The 12,920-nt window shown below is 38.1% G+C and overlaps 1 protein-coding gene across 1 annotated transcript in view; it reads left to right on the top strand.

The window, feature by feature from the left end:
• COL24A1 (collagen type XXIV alpha 1 chain) overlaps nt 1-12,920 on the top strand; it is a 368,100-nt gene that overhangs the window by 82,334 nt on the left and 272,846 nt on the right. The window lies entirely within an intron of this gene.

Raw genomic sequence — 12,920 nt, 5'->3', positions numbered from 1 at the left:
GACAGAGGTAGGATTTTCTTTAAAAATCAATTTAGGGCTTCCCTGGTGGCACACAGGTTAAGAACCCGCCTGCCAATGCAGGGGACACGGGTTCGAGCCCTGGTCCAGGAAGATTCCACATGTCACGGAGCAACTAAGCCCGTGTGCCACAACTACTGAGCTTGCGCTCTAGAGCCCACAAGCCACAACTACTGATCCTGCGTGCCACAACTACAGAAGCCCACGCATCTAGAGCCTGTGCTCCACAACAAGAGAAGCCACCACAATGAGAGGCCCACGCACCGCAACGAAGAGTAACCTCTGCTCACCGCAACTAGAGAAAGCCCGCGCACAGCAACAAAGACCCAACGCAGCCAAAAAAAAATTTTTTAATTAATTAATTAATTAAAAAAATCAATTTAGAGCTTGCTCTATTATGTGAAGTAGGTAATTAAGACTCTAGAGTTTTGTGCCATAAATTATAGCTATGGTATTTTTAGCTTGAACTTGAACACAGGTCCTCTGACTCCAAATTTAATGTTGTTTCCCCACCTTAACTGCCCCAAGTCAGAAGGTGGCAGCTAGGCCAAAGGAGTAAGTCAGGAGTTCAGTTATTGGAACTGTGGTAAAAATCATCATGAACTGTGTGTGGTAAAAATGGTAAAAATCAACACGATTTAACTTGCCCATTTGAGATGGCAAGAATATAGAATAAAGAGTTAAGGAACCTGAGTAAGTCTAGGACATTTAAAGTTTTCTCTTTCATAATAATATTAGTATAGTAATTATAATAAAATCAGCAATAACAGCTCACTTTCATTTAGTATTTTCTATGTGCCAGTCACATGGGTTAGGTCATTTAATTCTCAGAACAACCTAAGACCACTTAGCTTATAAACGTTGAGCCCGGATTTGAAGCCAGATGACACATCCAGAGTCCAAAATTCTCTCTATTGTGCTATACCACCTCCTTAAAACTTACAATACCTTAAAATATATACTATCTTAAGAGATTTCTTTAGACGTCATGAGAAGCTCTATGTGAAGGTGGAACCCAAAGAACCAACTTTTTTTCTCTGAACTTAGAATAGGGCTAAACCTGTAAGTGGTGGTCACTGGTCCTATCAGTGGGGAGAGACAGGAAGTAGGGGAAGAGAATTGGACTCCAAAGATACTCTTTGTGCATTCTTGATTTAACCTATTAGCATTAAATTGGTTAGCTCCAAAGTTCTGTTATTATGCTTAAGATCAAGACCAAAATTCTTAACATGGTGGTTCTTCTCTGCATCTTGAGAACATACTCTGTGCACTAGCAAAGCTGTTTGTTCTCAGATGTCATGCAGCCTCCCTACTACATGGCCTTTGCACCTGTTTGTCTACCTGAAACACTTTACCTTTACTTTTCTGACTAATATTTAACTCTTACTCATCTTTCAGTGCCAGGACTTAAAACAGTTTCTGACACATAATAATGCTCAGTAAAAATGGGCTTTCTGTCCTTTCCCTTTCTCCACTCACTCTTCGGTAGGTGTGCAGAGATTCTACAGAAATGAAAATGGCTAATGATGCTAACAGTCATTTTTGTAGTCATCATCTCTTCTGCAGTGACATAGATGGTACTTTATACTTTTCAAAGTACTTTCACATGTGTATCTCATTTGTAAAGTAGGTAGAGCAGGTATTATTACTTCCTCTATTCTACATTTATTAAAAATTTTAATCAAAATAATGTGAGCACCTACTGTGTATCAAATGCTGAATTAGATGCTAGACCTAAAATTACAAATTAAGATTTCTGTTTTGGGCAGCTTTATAATCTAATGGCAATATCATACAATATGATTACTGCTATAATGGACTAAAGTAAAGCCACTGAGAATGGAGCAATTTGTGTTATAGCAGAAAGTCAGAATACGCTTCACAAAAGAGATGTCTTTTAAGTTGTTCTGAAGATTATATATGAGTGGTGGTAGACTGGAAAAGGGAAAAGGGCTCTTAGGCAGAAGAACGCTGTATTCAAATGCACAGAAGAGGGGGAAACTGAAATGTTTGGGAAATGAAAAGAGGAGTAGCAGCATGGCAGCCTAGGAAGTATGGGGTGATGGGAGCAGAATGGAAGGAGGTGAGGTTTTGTAGACAATTGAGAAAGATTATGTGAACTTTTGTGTTTCCTAGTAAACAGCGTATCTGTTTGCCCAGAACTACAGCCTCTGCTTTATCTCTCAGGTGTTCCCTTCCAGCAGGTATAGTTTCTGACAAGAGATGATACTGCTTTCTTTAAATTATTTTTTTCCATGCAGTTGATTCTTATTCTCATTTGGTTTCTTAATTAGTGACAATGATTATCACCTGTGATGTGGGTGGGAATGGTTGAAAAGCCCAATATGGGATTCAGTCTTTTCCACTATGTGTTCACTCATGCACTGTGATTGGCCAGTGGCTGCTGTTTTGCACAAAGAACCTCTCCTTGGGTCTCTCTGTTTCTTTGACTGACTTTGACTCAAAAGTTCTCTGTTAGTTGTCACTGTGTGGGAGGCTTTTTTGCCTCTGTTGCTATATCCCTGACACCCTCAGCTAAACTCTTACACATGAAATTATTCCTTCTGTCTATTCCATCTTCTTATGGAAGAGAAGTGTGGTAGGTAGGTAGTGCTGAAGGACTTTCAGGTTATCCTTGTGGAACTGAAAACAGCTATTAACCTATCATGGATCACTTTCAGAGAGCTATAGTTTTTTAGGAATAGGGTTTTCCATGCAACTTGTCACATGCCACAAAATGTCTTATGTTGCTTGGAAGTTTCTATACCCATACCATTTTACTTTCTAATTCTTCATTTTTCTAAGTCTTTTATAATGAATAATTTTTTATTTAATAGATCTTTCTTGGAGTATAATTGCTTCACAATACTGTGTTAGTTCTGTTGGGGATATCCCTGACAGAATATGGGGATATCCCCATATCCCCTCCCTCTTGAGTCTCCCTCCCACCCTCCCTATCCCACCCCTCTAGGTGATCACAAAGCACCGAGCTGATCTCCCTGTGCAATGCTGCTGCTCCCCACTAGCTAACTGTTTTACTTTTGGGAGTGTGTATATGTTGATGTTACACTCACTTTTCCCCAGCTTCTCCCTCCCTCTCCATGTCCTCAAGTCCATTCTCTATCTCTACATTTTTATTCCTGCCCTGCCACCATGTTCATGAGTACCATTTTTTAATTTTTCGATTTCATATATATGCATTAGCATATGGTATTTGTTTTTCTCTTTCTGACTTACTTCACTCTGTATGACAGACTCTAGGTCCATCTACCTCACTACAAATAACTCAATTTCGTTTCTTTTTATGGCTGAATAATATTCCATTGTATATATGTGCCACATCATTATCCATTCATCTGTTGATAGACATTTAGGTTGCTTCCATGTCCTGGCTTTTGTAAATAGAGCTGCAATGAACATTATGGTACATGTCTCTTTTTGACTTACGGATTTCTCAGGGTATGCCCAGTAGTGGGATTGCTGGGTCATATGATAGTTCTATTTTTTGGGTTTTTTTGGTTTTATTGTTTTTATTTTTTAACATCTTTATTAGAGTATAATTGCTTTACAATGGTGTGTCAGTGTCTGCTTTATAACAAAGTGCATCAGTTATACATATACATATATCCCCATATCTCTTCCCTCTTGCATCTCCCTCCCTCCCACCCTCCCTATCCCACCCCTCTAGGTGGTCACAAAGCACCGAGCTGATCTCCCTGTGCTATGCAGCTGGTTCCCACTAGCTATCTATTTTACGTTTGGTAGTGTATATATGTCCATGCCACTGTCTCACTTTCTCCCAGCTTACCCTTCCCCCTCCCCATATCCTCAAGTCCATTCTCTAGTAGGTCTGCATCTTTATCCCGTCTTGCCCCTAGGTTCTTCTGACCATTTTCTTTTTTTTTCTTTTTTTTTAGATTTCATATATATATGTGTTAGCATATGGTATTTGTTTTTCTCTTTCTGACTTACTTCACTCTGTATGACAGACTCTAGGTCCATACACCTCACTACAAATAACTCAGTTTTGTTCCTTTTTATGGCTGAGTATTATTCCGTTGTATATATGTGCCACATCTTCTTTATCCATTCATCTGTTGATGGACACTTAGGTTGCTTCCGTGTCCTGTCTATTGTAAATAGAGCTGCAATGAACATTTTGGTACGTGACTCTTTTTGAATCATGGTTTTCTCAGGGTATATGCCCAGTAGTGGGATTGCTGGGTCATATGGTAGTTCTAGTTTTTGTTTTTTAAGGAACCTCCATACTGTTCTCCATAGTGGTTGTATCAATTTACATTCCCACCAACAGTGCAGGAGGGTTCCCCTTTCACCACACCCTCTCCAGCATTTACTGTTTCTAGATTTTTTAATAATGGCCATTCTGACCTGTATGAGGTGATACCTCATTGTAGTTTTGATTTGCATTTTTCTAATAATTAGGGATGTTGAGCATATTTTCATGTGCCTCTTGCCATCTGTATGTCTTCTTTGGAGAAATGTCTGCTTAGATCTTCTGCCCATTTTTTACTTGGATTGTTTGTTTTTTTGATACTGAGCTCCACGAGCTGTTTGTATATTTTGGAGATTAATCCTTGGTCCGTTGTTTCATTTGCAAATATTTTCTCCCATTCTGAGGGTTGTCTTTTTCATCTTGTTTATGGTTTCCTTTGCTGTGCAAAAGCTTTGAAGTTTCATTAGGTCCCATTTGTTTATTTTTGTTTTTATTTCCATTAGTCTAGGAGGTGGGTCAAAAGGATCTTACTGTGTGGTTTATGTCAAAGAGTGTTTTTCCTATGTTTTCCTCTAAGAGTTTTATAGTGTCTGGTCTTACATTTAGGTCTTTAATCTATTTGGAGTTTATTTTTGTGTATGGTCTTAGGGAGTGTTCTAATTTCATTCTTTTACATGTAGCTGTCCAGTTTTCCCAGCACCACTAATTGAAGAGGCTGTCTTTACTGTATATTCTTGCCTTCTTTATCAAAAATAAGGTGACCACATGTGCCTGGGTTTATTTCTGGGCTTTTTGTCCTGTAACATTGATCTATATTTCTGGTTTTGTGCCAGTACCATACTGTCTTGATTACTGTAGCTTTTTAGTATAGTTTGCAGTTGGGTAGCCTGATTCCTCCAGCTCTGTTTTTCTTTTTCAAGATTGTTTTGGCTATTTGGGATCTTTTGTGTTTCCATAAGAATTGTAAAATTTTTTGTTCTAGTTCTGTGAAGAATGCCATTGGTAGTTTCATAGGGATTGCATTGAATCTGTAGATTGCTTTGGGTGGTGTAGTTATTTTCACAATATTGATTCTTCCAGTCTAAGAATGTGGTATATTTCTCCACCTGTTTATGTCATCTTTGATTTCTTTCATCAGTGTTTTATAGTTTTCTGAGTACAAGTCTTTTATCTCCTTAGGTAGGTTTATTCCTAGGTATTTTATTCTTTTTGTTGTGGTGGTAAATGGGATTGTTTCCTTAATTTCTCTTTCTGATTTTTTCGTTGTTAGTGTATAGGAATGCCAGAGATTTCTGTGCATTAATTTTGTGTCTTGCAACCTTACCAAATTCATTGATTAGTTCTAGTAGTTTTCTGGTGGCATCTTTAGGATTTTCTCTGTATAGTATTATGTCATTTGCAAACAGTGACAGTTTTACTTCTTCTTTTCCAATTTGTATTCCTTTTATTTCTTTTTCTTCTCTTATTGCCATGGCTAGGGCTTCCAAAACTATGTTGAATAAGAGTGGTGAGAATGGACATCCTTGTCTTGTTCCTTATCTTACTGGAAATAGTTTTTCACCATTGAGTATGATGCTTGCTGTGGGTTTGTCATTAATGGCCTTTATTATGTTGAGGTAGGTTCCCTCTATGCGCATTTTTTGGAGAGTTTTTATCGTAAATGGGTGTTGAATTTTGTCAGAAGCTTTTTCTGCATCTATTGAGATGATCATATCGTTTTTATCCTTCAGTTTGTTTAGATGGTGTATCACATTGTTTGATTTGTGTATACTGAAGACTCCTTGCATCCCTGGGATAAATCCCACTTGATCATGGTATATGATCCTTTTAATATGTTGTAGGATTCGATTTGCTAGTATTTTGTTGAGGATTTTTGCATCTATATTCATCAGTCATATTGGTCTATAATTTTCCTTTTTTGTGATACCTTTTTCTGGTTTTGGTATCAGGGTCATGGTGGCTTTGTAGAATGAATTTGGGAGTGTTTCTCCCTCTGCAATTTTTTGGAAGAGTTTGAGAAGGCTCAGTGTAGCTGTTCTCTAAATGTTTGATAGAATTCGCCTGTGAAGCCATCTGGTCCTGGACTTTTGTTTGTTGGAAGATTTTTAATTATAGTTTTAATTTAATTACTTGTGATAGGTCTTTTTGTGTTTTTTAATTCTTTGTGGTTCTGTCTTGGAAAATTGTACCTTTCCAAGTATTTGTCCATTTCTTCGTGGTTGTCCATTTTATTGGCATATAGTTGTTTGTAGTAGTCTCTTATCATCCTTTGTATTTCTGTCGTGTCATTTGTGATTTCTCCTTTTTCATTTATAATTTTATTGATTTGCATCCTCTCTATTTTTCTTGATGAGTTTGGCTAATGGTTTATCAATTTTGTTTATCTTCTCAGAGGACCAGCTTTTAGTTTTATTGATCGTTGCTATTGTTTTCTTCATTTCTATTGCATTTATTTCTGCTCTGAAGTTTATGATTTCTTTCCTTCTTCTGACTTTGGGTTTTCCTTGTTCTTCTTTTTCTAGTTGTTTTAAGTGTACAGTTAGATTGTTTATTTGAGATTTTTCTTTTTTCTTGAGGTGAGATTGAATTGCTATAAACTTCTCTCTTAGAGTTGCTTTTGCTGTGTCCCATAGGTTTTGGGTTGTTGTGTTTTCGTTATTTGTTTCTATGTATTTTTTTTATTTCTTCTTTGTTGTCTTCAGTGATTGCTTGGTTATTTAGTAGCACACTGTTTAGCCTCCATGTATTTGTGTTTTTTACAGGTTTTTTTCCTGTAATTGATTTCCAGTCTCATAGCATTGGGGTCAGAAAAGATGCTTGATATGATTTCACTTTTTAAAAATTTTCTGAGGCTTGATTTGTGACCAGCGTGTGGTCTATCCTGGAGAATGTTCTTTGTGCGCTTGAGAAGAAAGTGTATTCTGCCACTTTTGGGTGGAATGTTCTATAAATATCAATTAAATCTGTCTGGTCTGTTGTGTCATTTAAAGCTTGTGTTTCCTTATTTATCTTCTGTCTGGATGATCTGTCCATTGGTGAAAGTGGGATGTTGTTAAAGTCCCCTACCATTATTGTGTTACTGTCAATTTCTCTTTTCATGGTTGTTAGCATTTTCCTTATGTATTGAGGTGCTCCTATGCTGGGTGCATAAACATTTATAATTGTTACATCTTCTTGGATTGATGCTTTGATCATTATGTAGTATCCCTCATCTCTTGTAACAGTCTTTATTTTAAAGTCTATTTTATCTTATAGGATTATCACTACTCCACCTTTCTTTTGATTTCCATTTGCATGGAATATCTTTCTCTATCCCCTCACTTTCAGTCTGTATGTGTCCCTAGGTCTGAAGTGGGTCTCTTGTAGACAGCATATATATGGGTCTTGTTTTTGTATCTGTTCATCCAGTCTGTGTCTTTTGGTTAGAGCGTTTAATCCATTTACATTCAAGGTTATTATCAATATGTATGTTCCTATTACCATTTTCTTAATTTTGGGGGTTTGTTTTTATGGGTCTTTTTCTTCTGTTGTGTTTCCCTCCTAGAGAAGTTTCTTTAGCATTTGTTGTAAAACTGGTTTGATGGTGCTGAATTCTCTTAGCTTTTGCTTGTTTGAAAAGCTATTGATTTCTCTGTCAAATCTGAATGAGATCCTTGCTGGGTAGTGTAATCTTTGTTGTAGGTTTTTCTCTTTCATCATTTTAAGTATGTCCTGCCACTCCCTTCTGGCCTGCAGAGTTTCTGCTGAAAAATCAGCTGATAACCTTATGGGGTTTCCTTTGTATTGTTATTTTTTGTTTTCCCCTTGCTACTTTTAATATTTTTTCTTTGAATGTAATTTTTGGTAGTTTGATTAATATGTGTCTTGGTGTGTTTCTCCTAGGGTTTATCCTGTATGGGACTCTCTGCATTTCCTAGACTTGGCTATTTGCTTTCCCATGTTAGGGAAGTTTTCGACTATACTCTCTTCAAATATTTTCTCAGACCCTTTCTTTTACTCTTCTTCTTCTGCAACCCCTATAATTTGAATGTTTATGCCTTTAGTGTTGTTCCAGAGGTCTCTGAGATTATCTTCAATTATTTTCCTTCTTTTTTCTTTGTTCTGCTCATAGGCAGTTATTTCCACGATTTCGTCTTCTAGCTCAGTTATTCGTTCTTCTGCCTCAGTTATTCTGTTATTGATTCTTTCTAGTATATTTTTCATTTCAGTTATTGTTGTTCATTTCAGTTTGTTCTTTTAGGTCTTCTGGTCTTTGTTAAACATTTCTTGTATTTTCTCGGTACATGCGTCCATTCTATTTCTGAGAGTCTGGATCATCTTTAGTACCATTATTCCTTTTCAGTTAGATTGCCTATTTCCTCTTCATTTATTTGATCTTGTAGGTTTTTACTTTGCTCCTTCATCTGTGACATATTTTTTTGCCATCTCATTTTTTTTTTTTTTTTGGTGAGTTAGATTGTGTTCCTGTCTTACTGGTTGTTTTCCCTGAGTCTTCCAACACTGATGTTTGTGAGCTGTTGGGTAAAACTGGGTATTGGGGCTGAGATGAGGACCTCTGGCAGACCTCACTCTGATGAATATTCCCTGGGGTCTGAGGTTCTCTGTTAGTCCAATGGTTCACACTCGGAGCTCCCATCCCAGGAGCTTCAGCCCAAACCCAGGCCCATGAACCAAGGTCCCACAAGCTGCGAAGGGCAGAAAAAACAAAGTGGGGGAACAATAACAAAGTAAAAAATAAAATTAGAGTAGGATACTAACAGATATGTTAGAAAGAATATAAAAATAAAAATATACTTGAAACAACAACCAGAAGGTAAAACAGAACCAGAGTAGTAAAAAAAAAAAGAGGAAAAACAAAGAAAAAAAAAGGTGGAAAAGACATTGGCTATGGATGTTGGAGGACAGGGCCTATGCTTGGGATCCACAGGGCTTGAAAAGGTCCTGTGGGGGGGTGGGGCTGGGGCTTAGGCTCTACAGAACAGAAGGGGCCCAGGCGTGCCTCCTGCCTCTGGTGTCAGAGGGCAGGGGACCCCACCTGCAATCCCAGCAGGCTTCCTGGGTTCCAGTGGGTGGGGTGCTCTCCCTCTGCTCCTCTCCTGCTCTTCTGGTCCTGGAGGGCACCTCCTGCTTGCCTTTCCTGCTCTCCCTGCTCCCCGAGGATCCACGTGGCCTGGGCCTCCTGTTCTCCCTGGCCTCCCTCCTATGCCCCCAGGAGCAATGAGGCCCACAGGAGGCCTCTGAGGGCATAGGACCTGGCCTTTGAGAGCTGGTCAGACTTCCCCAGCCGATTGGGAAGGGGAAACGCTGTGCATGCTCCCTCCTGATCTGAGCCCCCAAGGGTTCCTCCAGGCATGGGAACCCCTCCCCACTCTCAGCCAACCCTAGAGGCACTGGTCCTTTCCAGCCTCCACTTCTACTGCCCCCTCAGTCCCGCCACATCCTACTGGTTCGCTTGGGGGTTCCACCAATCTCCTTGGACATCAGGGTCCACCACCAGCGTCCGGCAGGTGCCCTACTTGTGGGGAGACACAACCTCTGTGACTTCCCACACCACCATCTTGACTCCACCCTGAATATGTTTTTTGATACCTTCTGAAACTTACTATTTTGTGATTTTTCTTTCAGAGTCACTAAAAAGTAAAATAGCATATTGTGCATACAAAGTACATTCATCTGAACATGCCAGAATATGCACAGTAATATATTTACTGAAACAAAAATTTAGGATATCGTGTATAGAAAAAACAACAGGACAATAAAGAAACATTTGTTTGTTTTTATGATATTCCTTTCCATTCCTTACATGAATTGCTGCTGTATAATTTCCACACAGAGATGTTTACTGTATTTTTTTAACATCTTTATTGGAGTATAATTGGTTTACAATGTTATGTTAGTTTCTGCTGTATAACAAAGTGAATCAGCTATATGTATACATATATCCGCATATCCCATCTCTCCCACCCTCTCTATGCAACCCCTCTAGGTGGTCAGAGAGCACCTAGCTGATCTCCCTGTGCTAGGCGGCTGCTTCCCACTAGGTATCTGATTTACATTTGGTAATATGTATATGTCAGTTCTACTCTCACTTTGTCTCAGCTTACCCTTCCCCCTCCCTGTGTCCTCAAGTCCATTCTCTACATCTGCATCTTTATTTCTGTCCTGCCCCGAGGTCCGTCAGAACTAATTTTTTTTTACATTCCATATATATGTGTTAGCATACTGTATTCGTTTTTCTCTTTCTGACTTACTTCACTCTGTATGACAGATTCTAGGTCCATCCACATCTCTACAGATGACGTAATTTCGTTCCTTTATATGGCTGAGTAATATTCCATTGTATGCACGTACCACATCTTTATCCATTCATCTGTCGCTGGACATTTAGGTTGTTTCCATGTCCTGGCTATTGTAAACAGTGCTGCAGTGAACATTGGGGTGCATTTATCCTTTTGAATTATGGTTTTTTCAGGGTATATGCCCAGTAGTCGAATTGCTGGGTCATATGGTAGTTCTAGTTTCAATTTTTTAAGGAACCTTCATACTGTTCTCCATAGAGGCTGTATCAATTTACATTCCCACCAAGAGTGCAAGAGGGTTCCCTTTTCTCCACACTCTCTCCAGCATTTACGGTTTGTAGATTTTTTGATGATGGCCATTCTGACCAGTGTGAGGTGATACCTCATTGTGGTTTATATTTGCATTTCTCTAATGGTTAGTGATGTTGAGCATCCTTCATGTGTTTTTTGGCCATCTCTATGTCTTCTTTGGAGAAATGTCTATTTAGGTCTTATGACCATATTTGGATTGGTTTGTTTGTTTTTTGATATTGGTCTGTATGAGCTGCTTGTATATTTTGGAGATTAATCCTTTTCAGTTGCTTCATTTGAAAATATTTTCTCCCATTCTGAGGGTTGTCTTTTGGTCTTGTTTATGATTTCCTTTGCTGGCAAAAACTTTTGAGTTTCATTAGGTCCCATTTGTTTATTTTTGTTTTTATTTCCATTTCTCTAGGAGGTGGGTCAGAAAGGATCTTGTTGTGATTTATGTCATAGAGTGCTCTGCCTATGTTTTATAGTTTCTGGCCTTACATTTAGGTCTTTAATCCATTTTGAGTTTATTTTTGTGTATGGTGTTAGGAAGTGTTCTAATTTCATTCTTTTGCATGTAGCTGTCCAGTTTTCCCAGCACCACTTATTGAAGAGGCTGTCTTTTCTCCATTGTATATTCTTGCCTCCTTTATCAAAGATAAAGTGACAGTATGTGCATGGGTTTATCTCTGGGCTTTCTATCGTGTTCCATTGATCTATATTTGTTTTTGTGCCAATACCATACTGTCTCGATTACTGTAAATTTGTAATATAGTCTGAAGTTTGGGAGCCTGATTCCTCCAGCTCCGTTTTTCTTTCTCAAAGTTACTTTGGCTCTTCAGGATCTTGTGTGTTTCCATACAAATTGTGAAATTTTTGGTTCTAGCTCTGTGAAAAATGCCACTGGTAGTTTGATAGGGATTGCATTGAATCTGTAGATTGCTTTAGATAGTATAGTCATTTTCCCAATATTGATTCTTCCAATCCAAGAACGTGGTATATCTCTCCATCTGTTTGTCTCGTCTTTAATTTCTTTCATCAGTGTTTTATAGTTTTCTGCATATAGGTCTTCTGTCTCCTTATGTAGGTTTATTACTAGGTATTTTATTCTTTTTCTTGCAATGGTAAATGGGAGTGTTTCCTTATTTTCTCTTTCAGATTTTTTATCATTCCTGTATAGGGATTCAAGAGATTTCTGTGCATTACTTTTGTATCCTGCTACTTTACCAAATTCATTGATTAGCTCTAGTAGTCTTCTGGTAGCATCTCTAGGATTTTCTATGTACAGTATCATGTCATCTGCAAAAAAGTGACAGTTTTACTTCTTATTTTCCATTATGGATTCTTTTTATTTCATTTTCTTCTCTGATTGCTGTGGCTAAAACTTCCAAAACTATGTTGAATAATAGTGGTGAGAGTGGGAAACCTCGTCTTGTTCCTGATTTTAGAGGAAATGGTTTCAGTTTTTCACTATTGAGAATGATGTTGGCTGTGGGTTTGTCATATATGGCCTTTATTATGTTGAGGTAGCTTCCCTCTGTGCTTACTTTCTGGAGAGTTTTTATCATAAATGGGTGTTGAATTTTGTCAAGAGCTTTTTATGCATCTATTGAGATGATTTTATGGTTTTTCTCCTTCAACTTGTTAATTTTCTCCTTCAATTTGTTAATTAATGGTGTATCACATTGATTGATTAGCATATACTGAAGAATCCTTGCATTCCTGGGATAAACCCCACTTGATCATGGTGTATGATCCTTTTAATGTGCTGTTGGATTATGTTTGCTAGTATTTTGTTGAGGATTTTTGCATCTATGTTCATCAGTGGTATTAGCCTGTAGTTTTCTTTTCTTGTGACATCTTTATCTGATTTTGGAATCAGGGTGCTGGTGGCCTCGTAGAATGAGTTTGGGAGTGTTCCTCACTCTGCTATATTTTAGAATACTTTGAGAATGATAGGTGATAACTCTCCTCTGAGTGTTTGATAGAATTCCCCTGTGAATCTGTCTTGTCCTGGGCTTTTGTTTGTTGGAAGATTTTTAGTCATAGTCTCAATTACAGTGCTTGAGATTGATCTG

This window comes from Phocoena phocoena, chromosome 1 (genome assembly GCF_963924675.1).
Source record: "Phocoena phocoena chromosome 1, mPhoPho1.1, whole genome shotgun sequence".
Classification (NCBI taxonomy): Eukaryota; Metazoa; Chordata; class Mammalia; order Artiodactyla; family Phocoenidae; genus Phocoena; species Phocoena phocoena.
The sequence above is the reverse complement of the archived record's forward strand: the minus strand, read 5'-3'. Positions and strand labels throughout refer to the sequence as shown.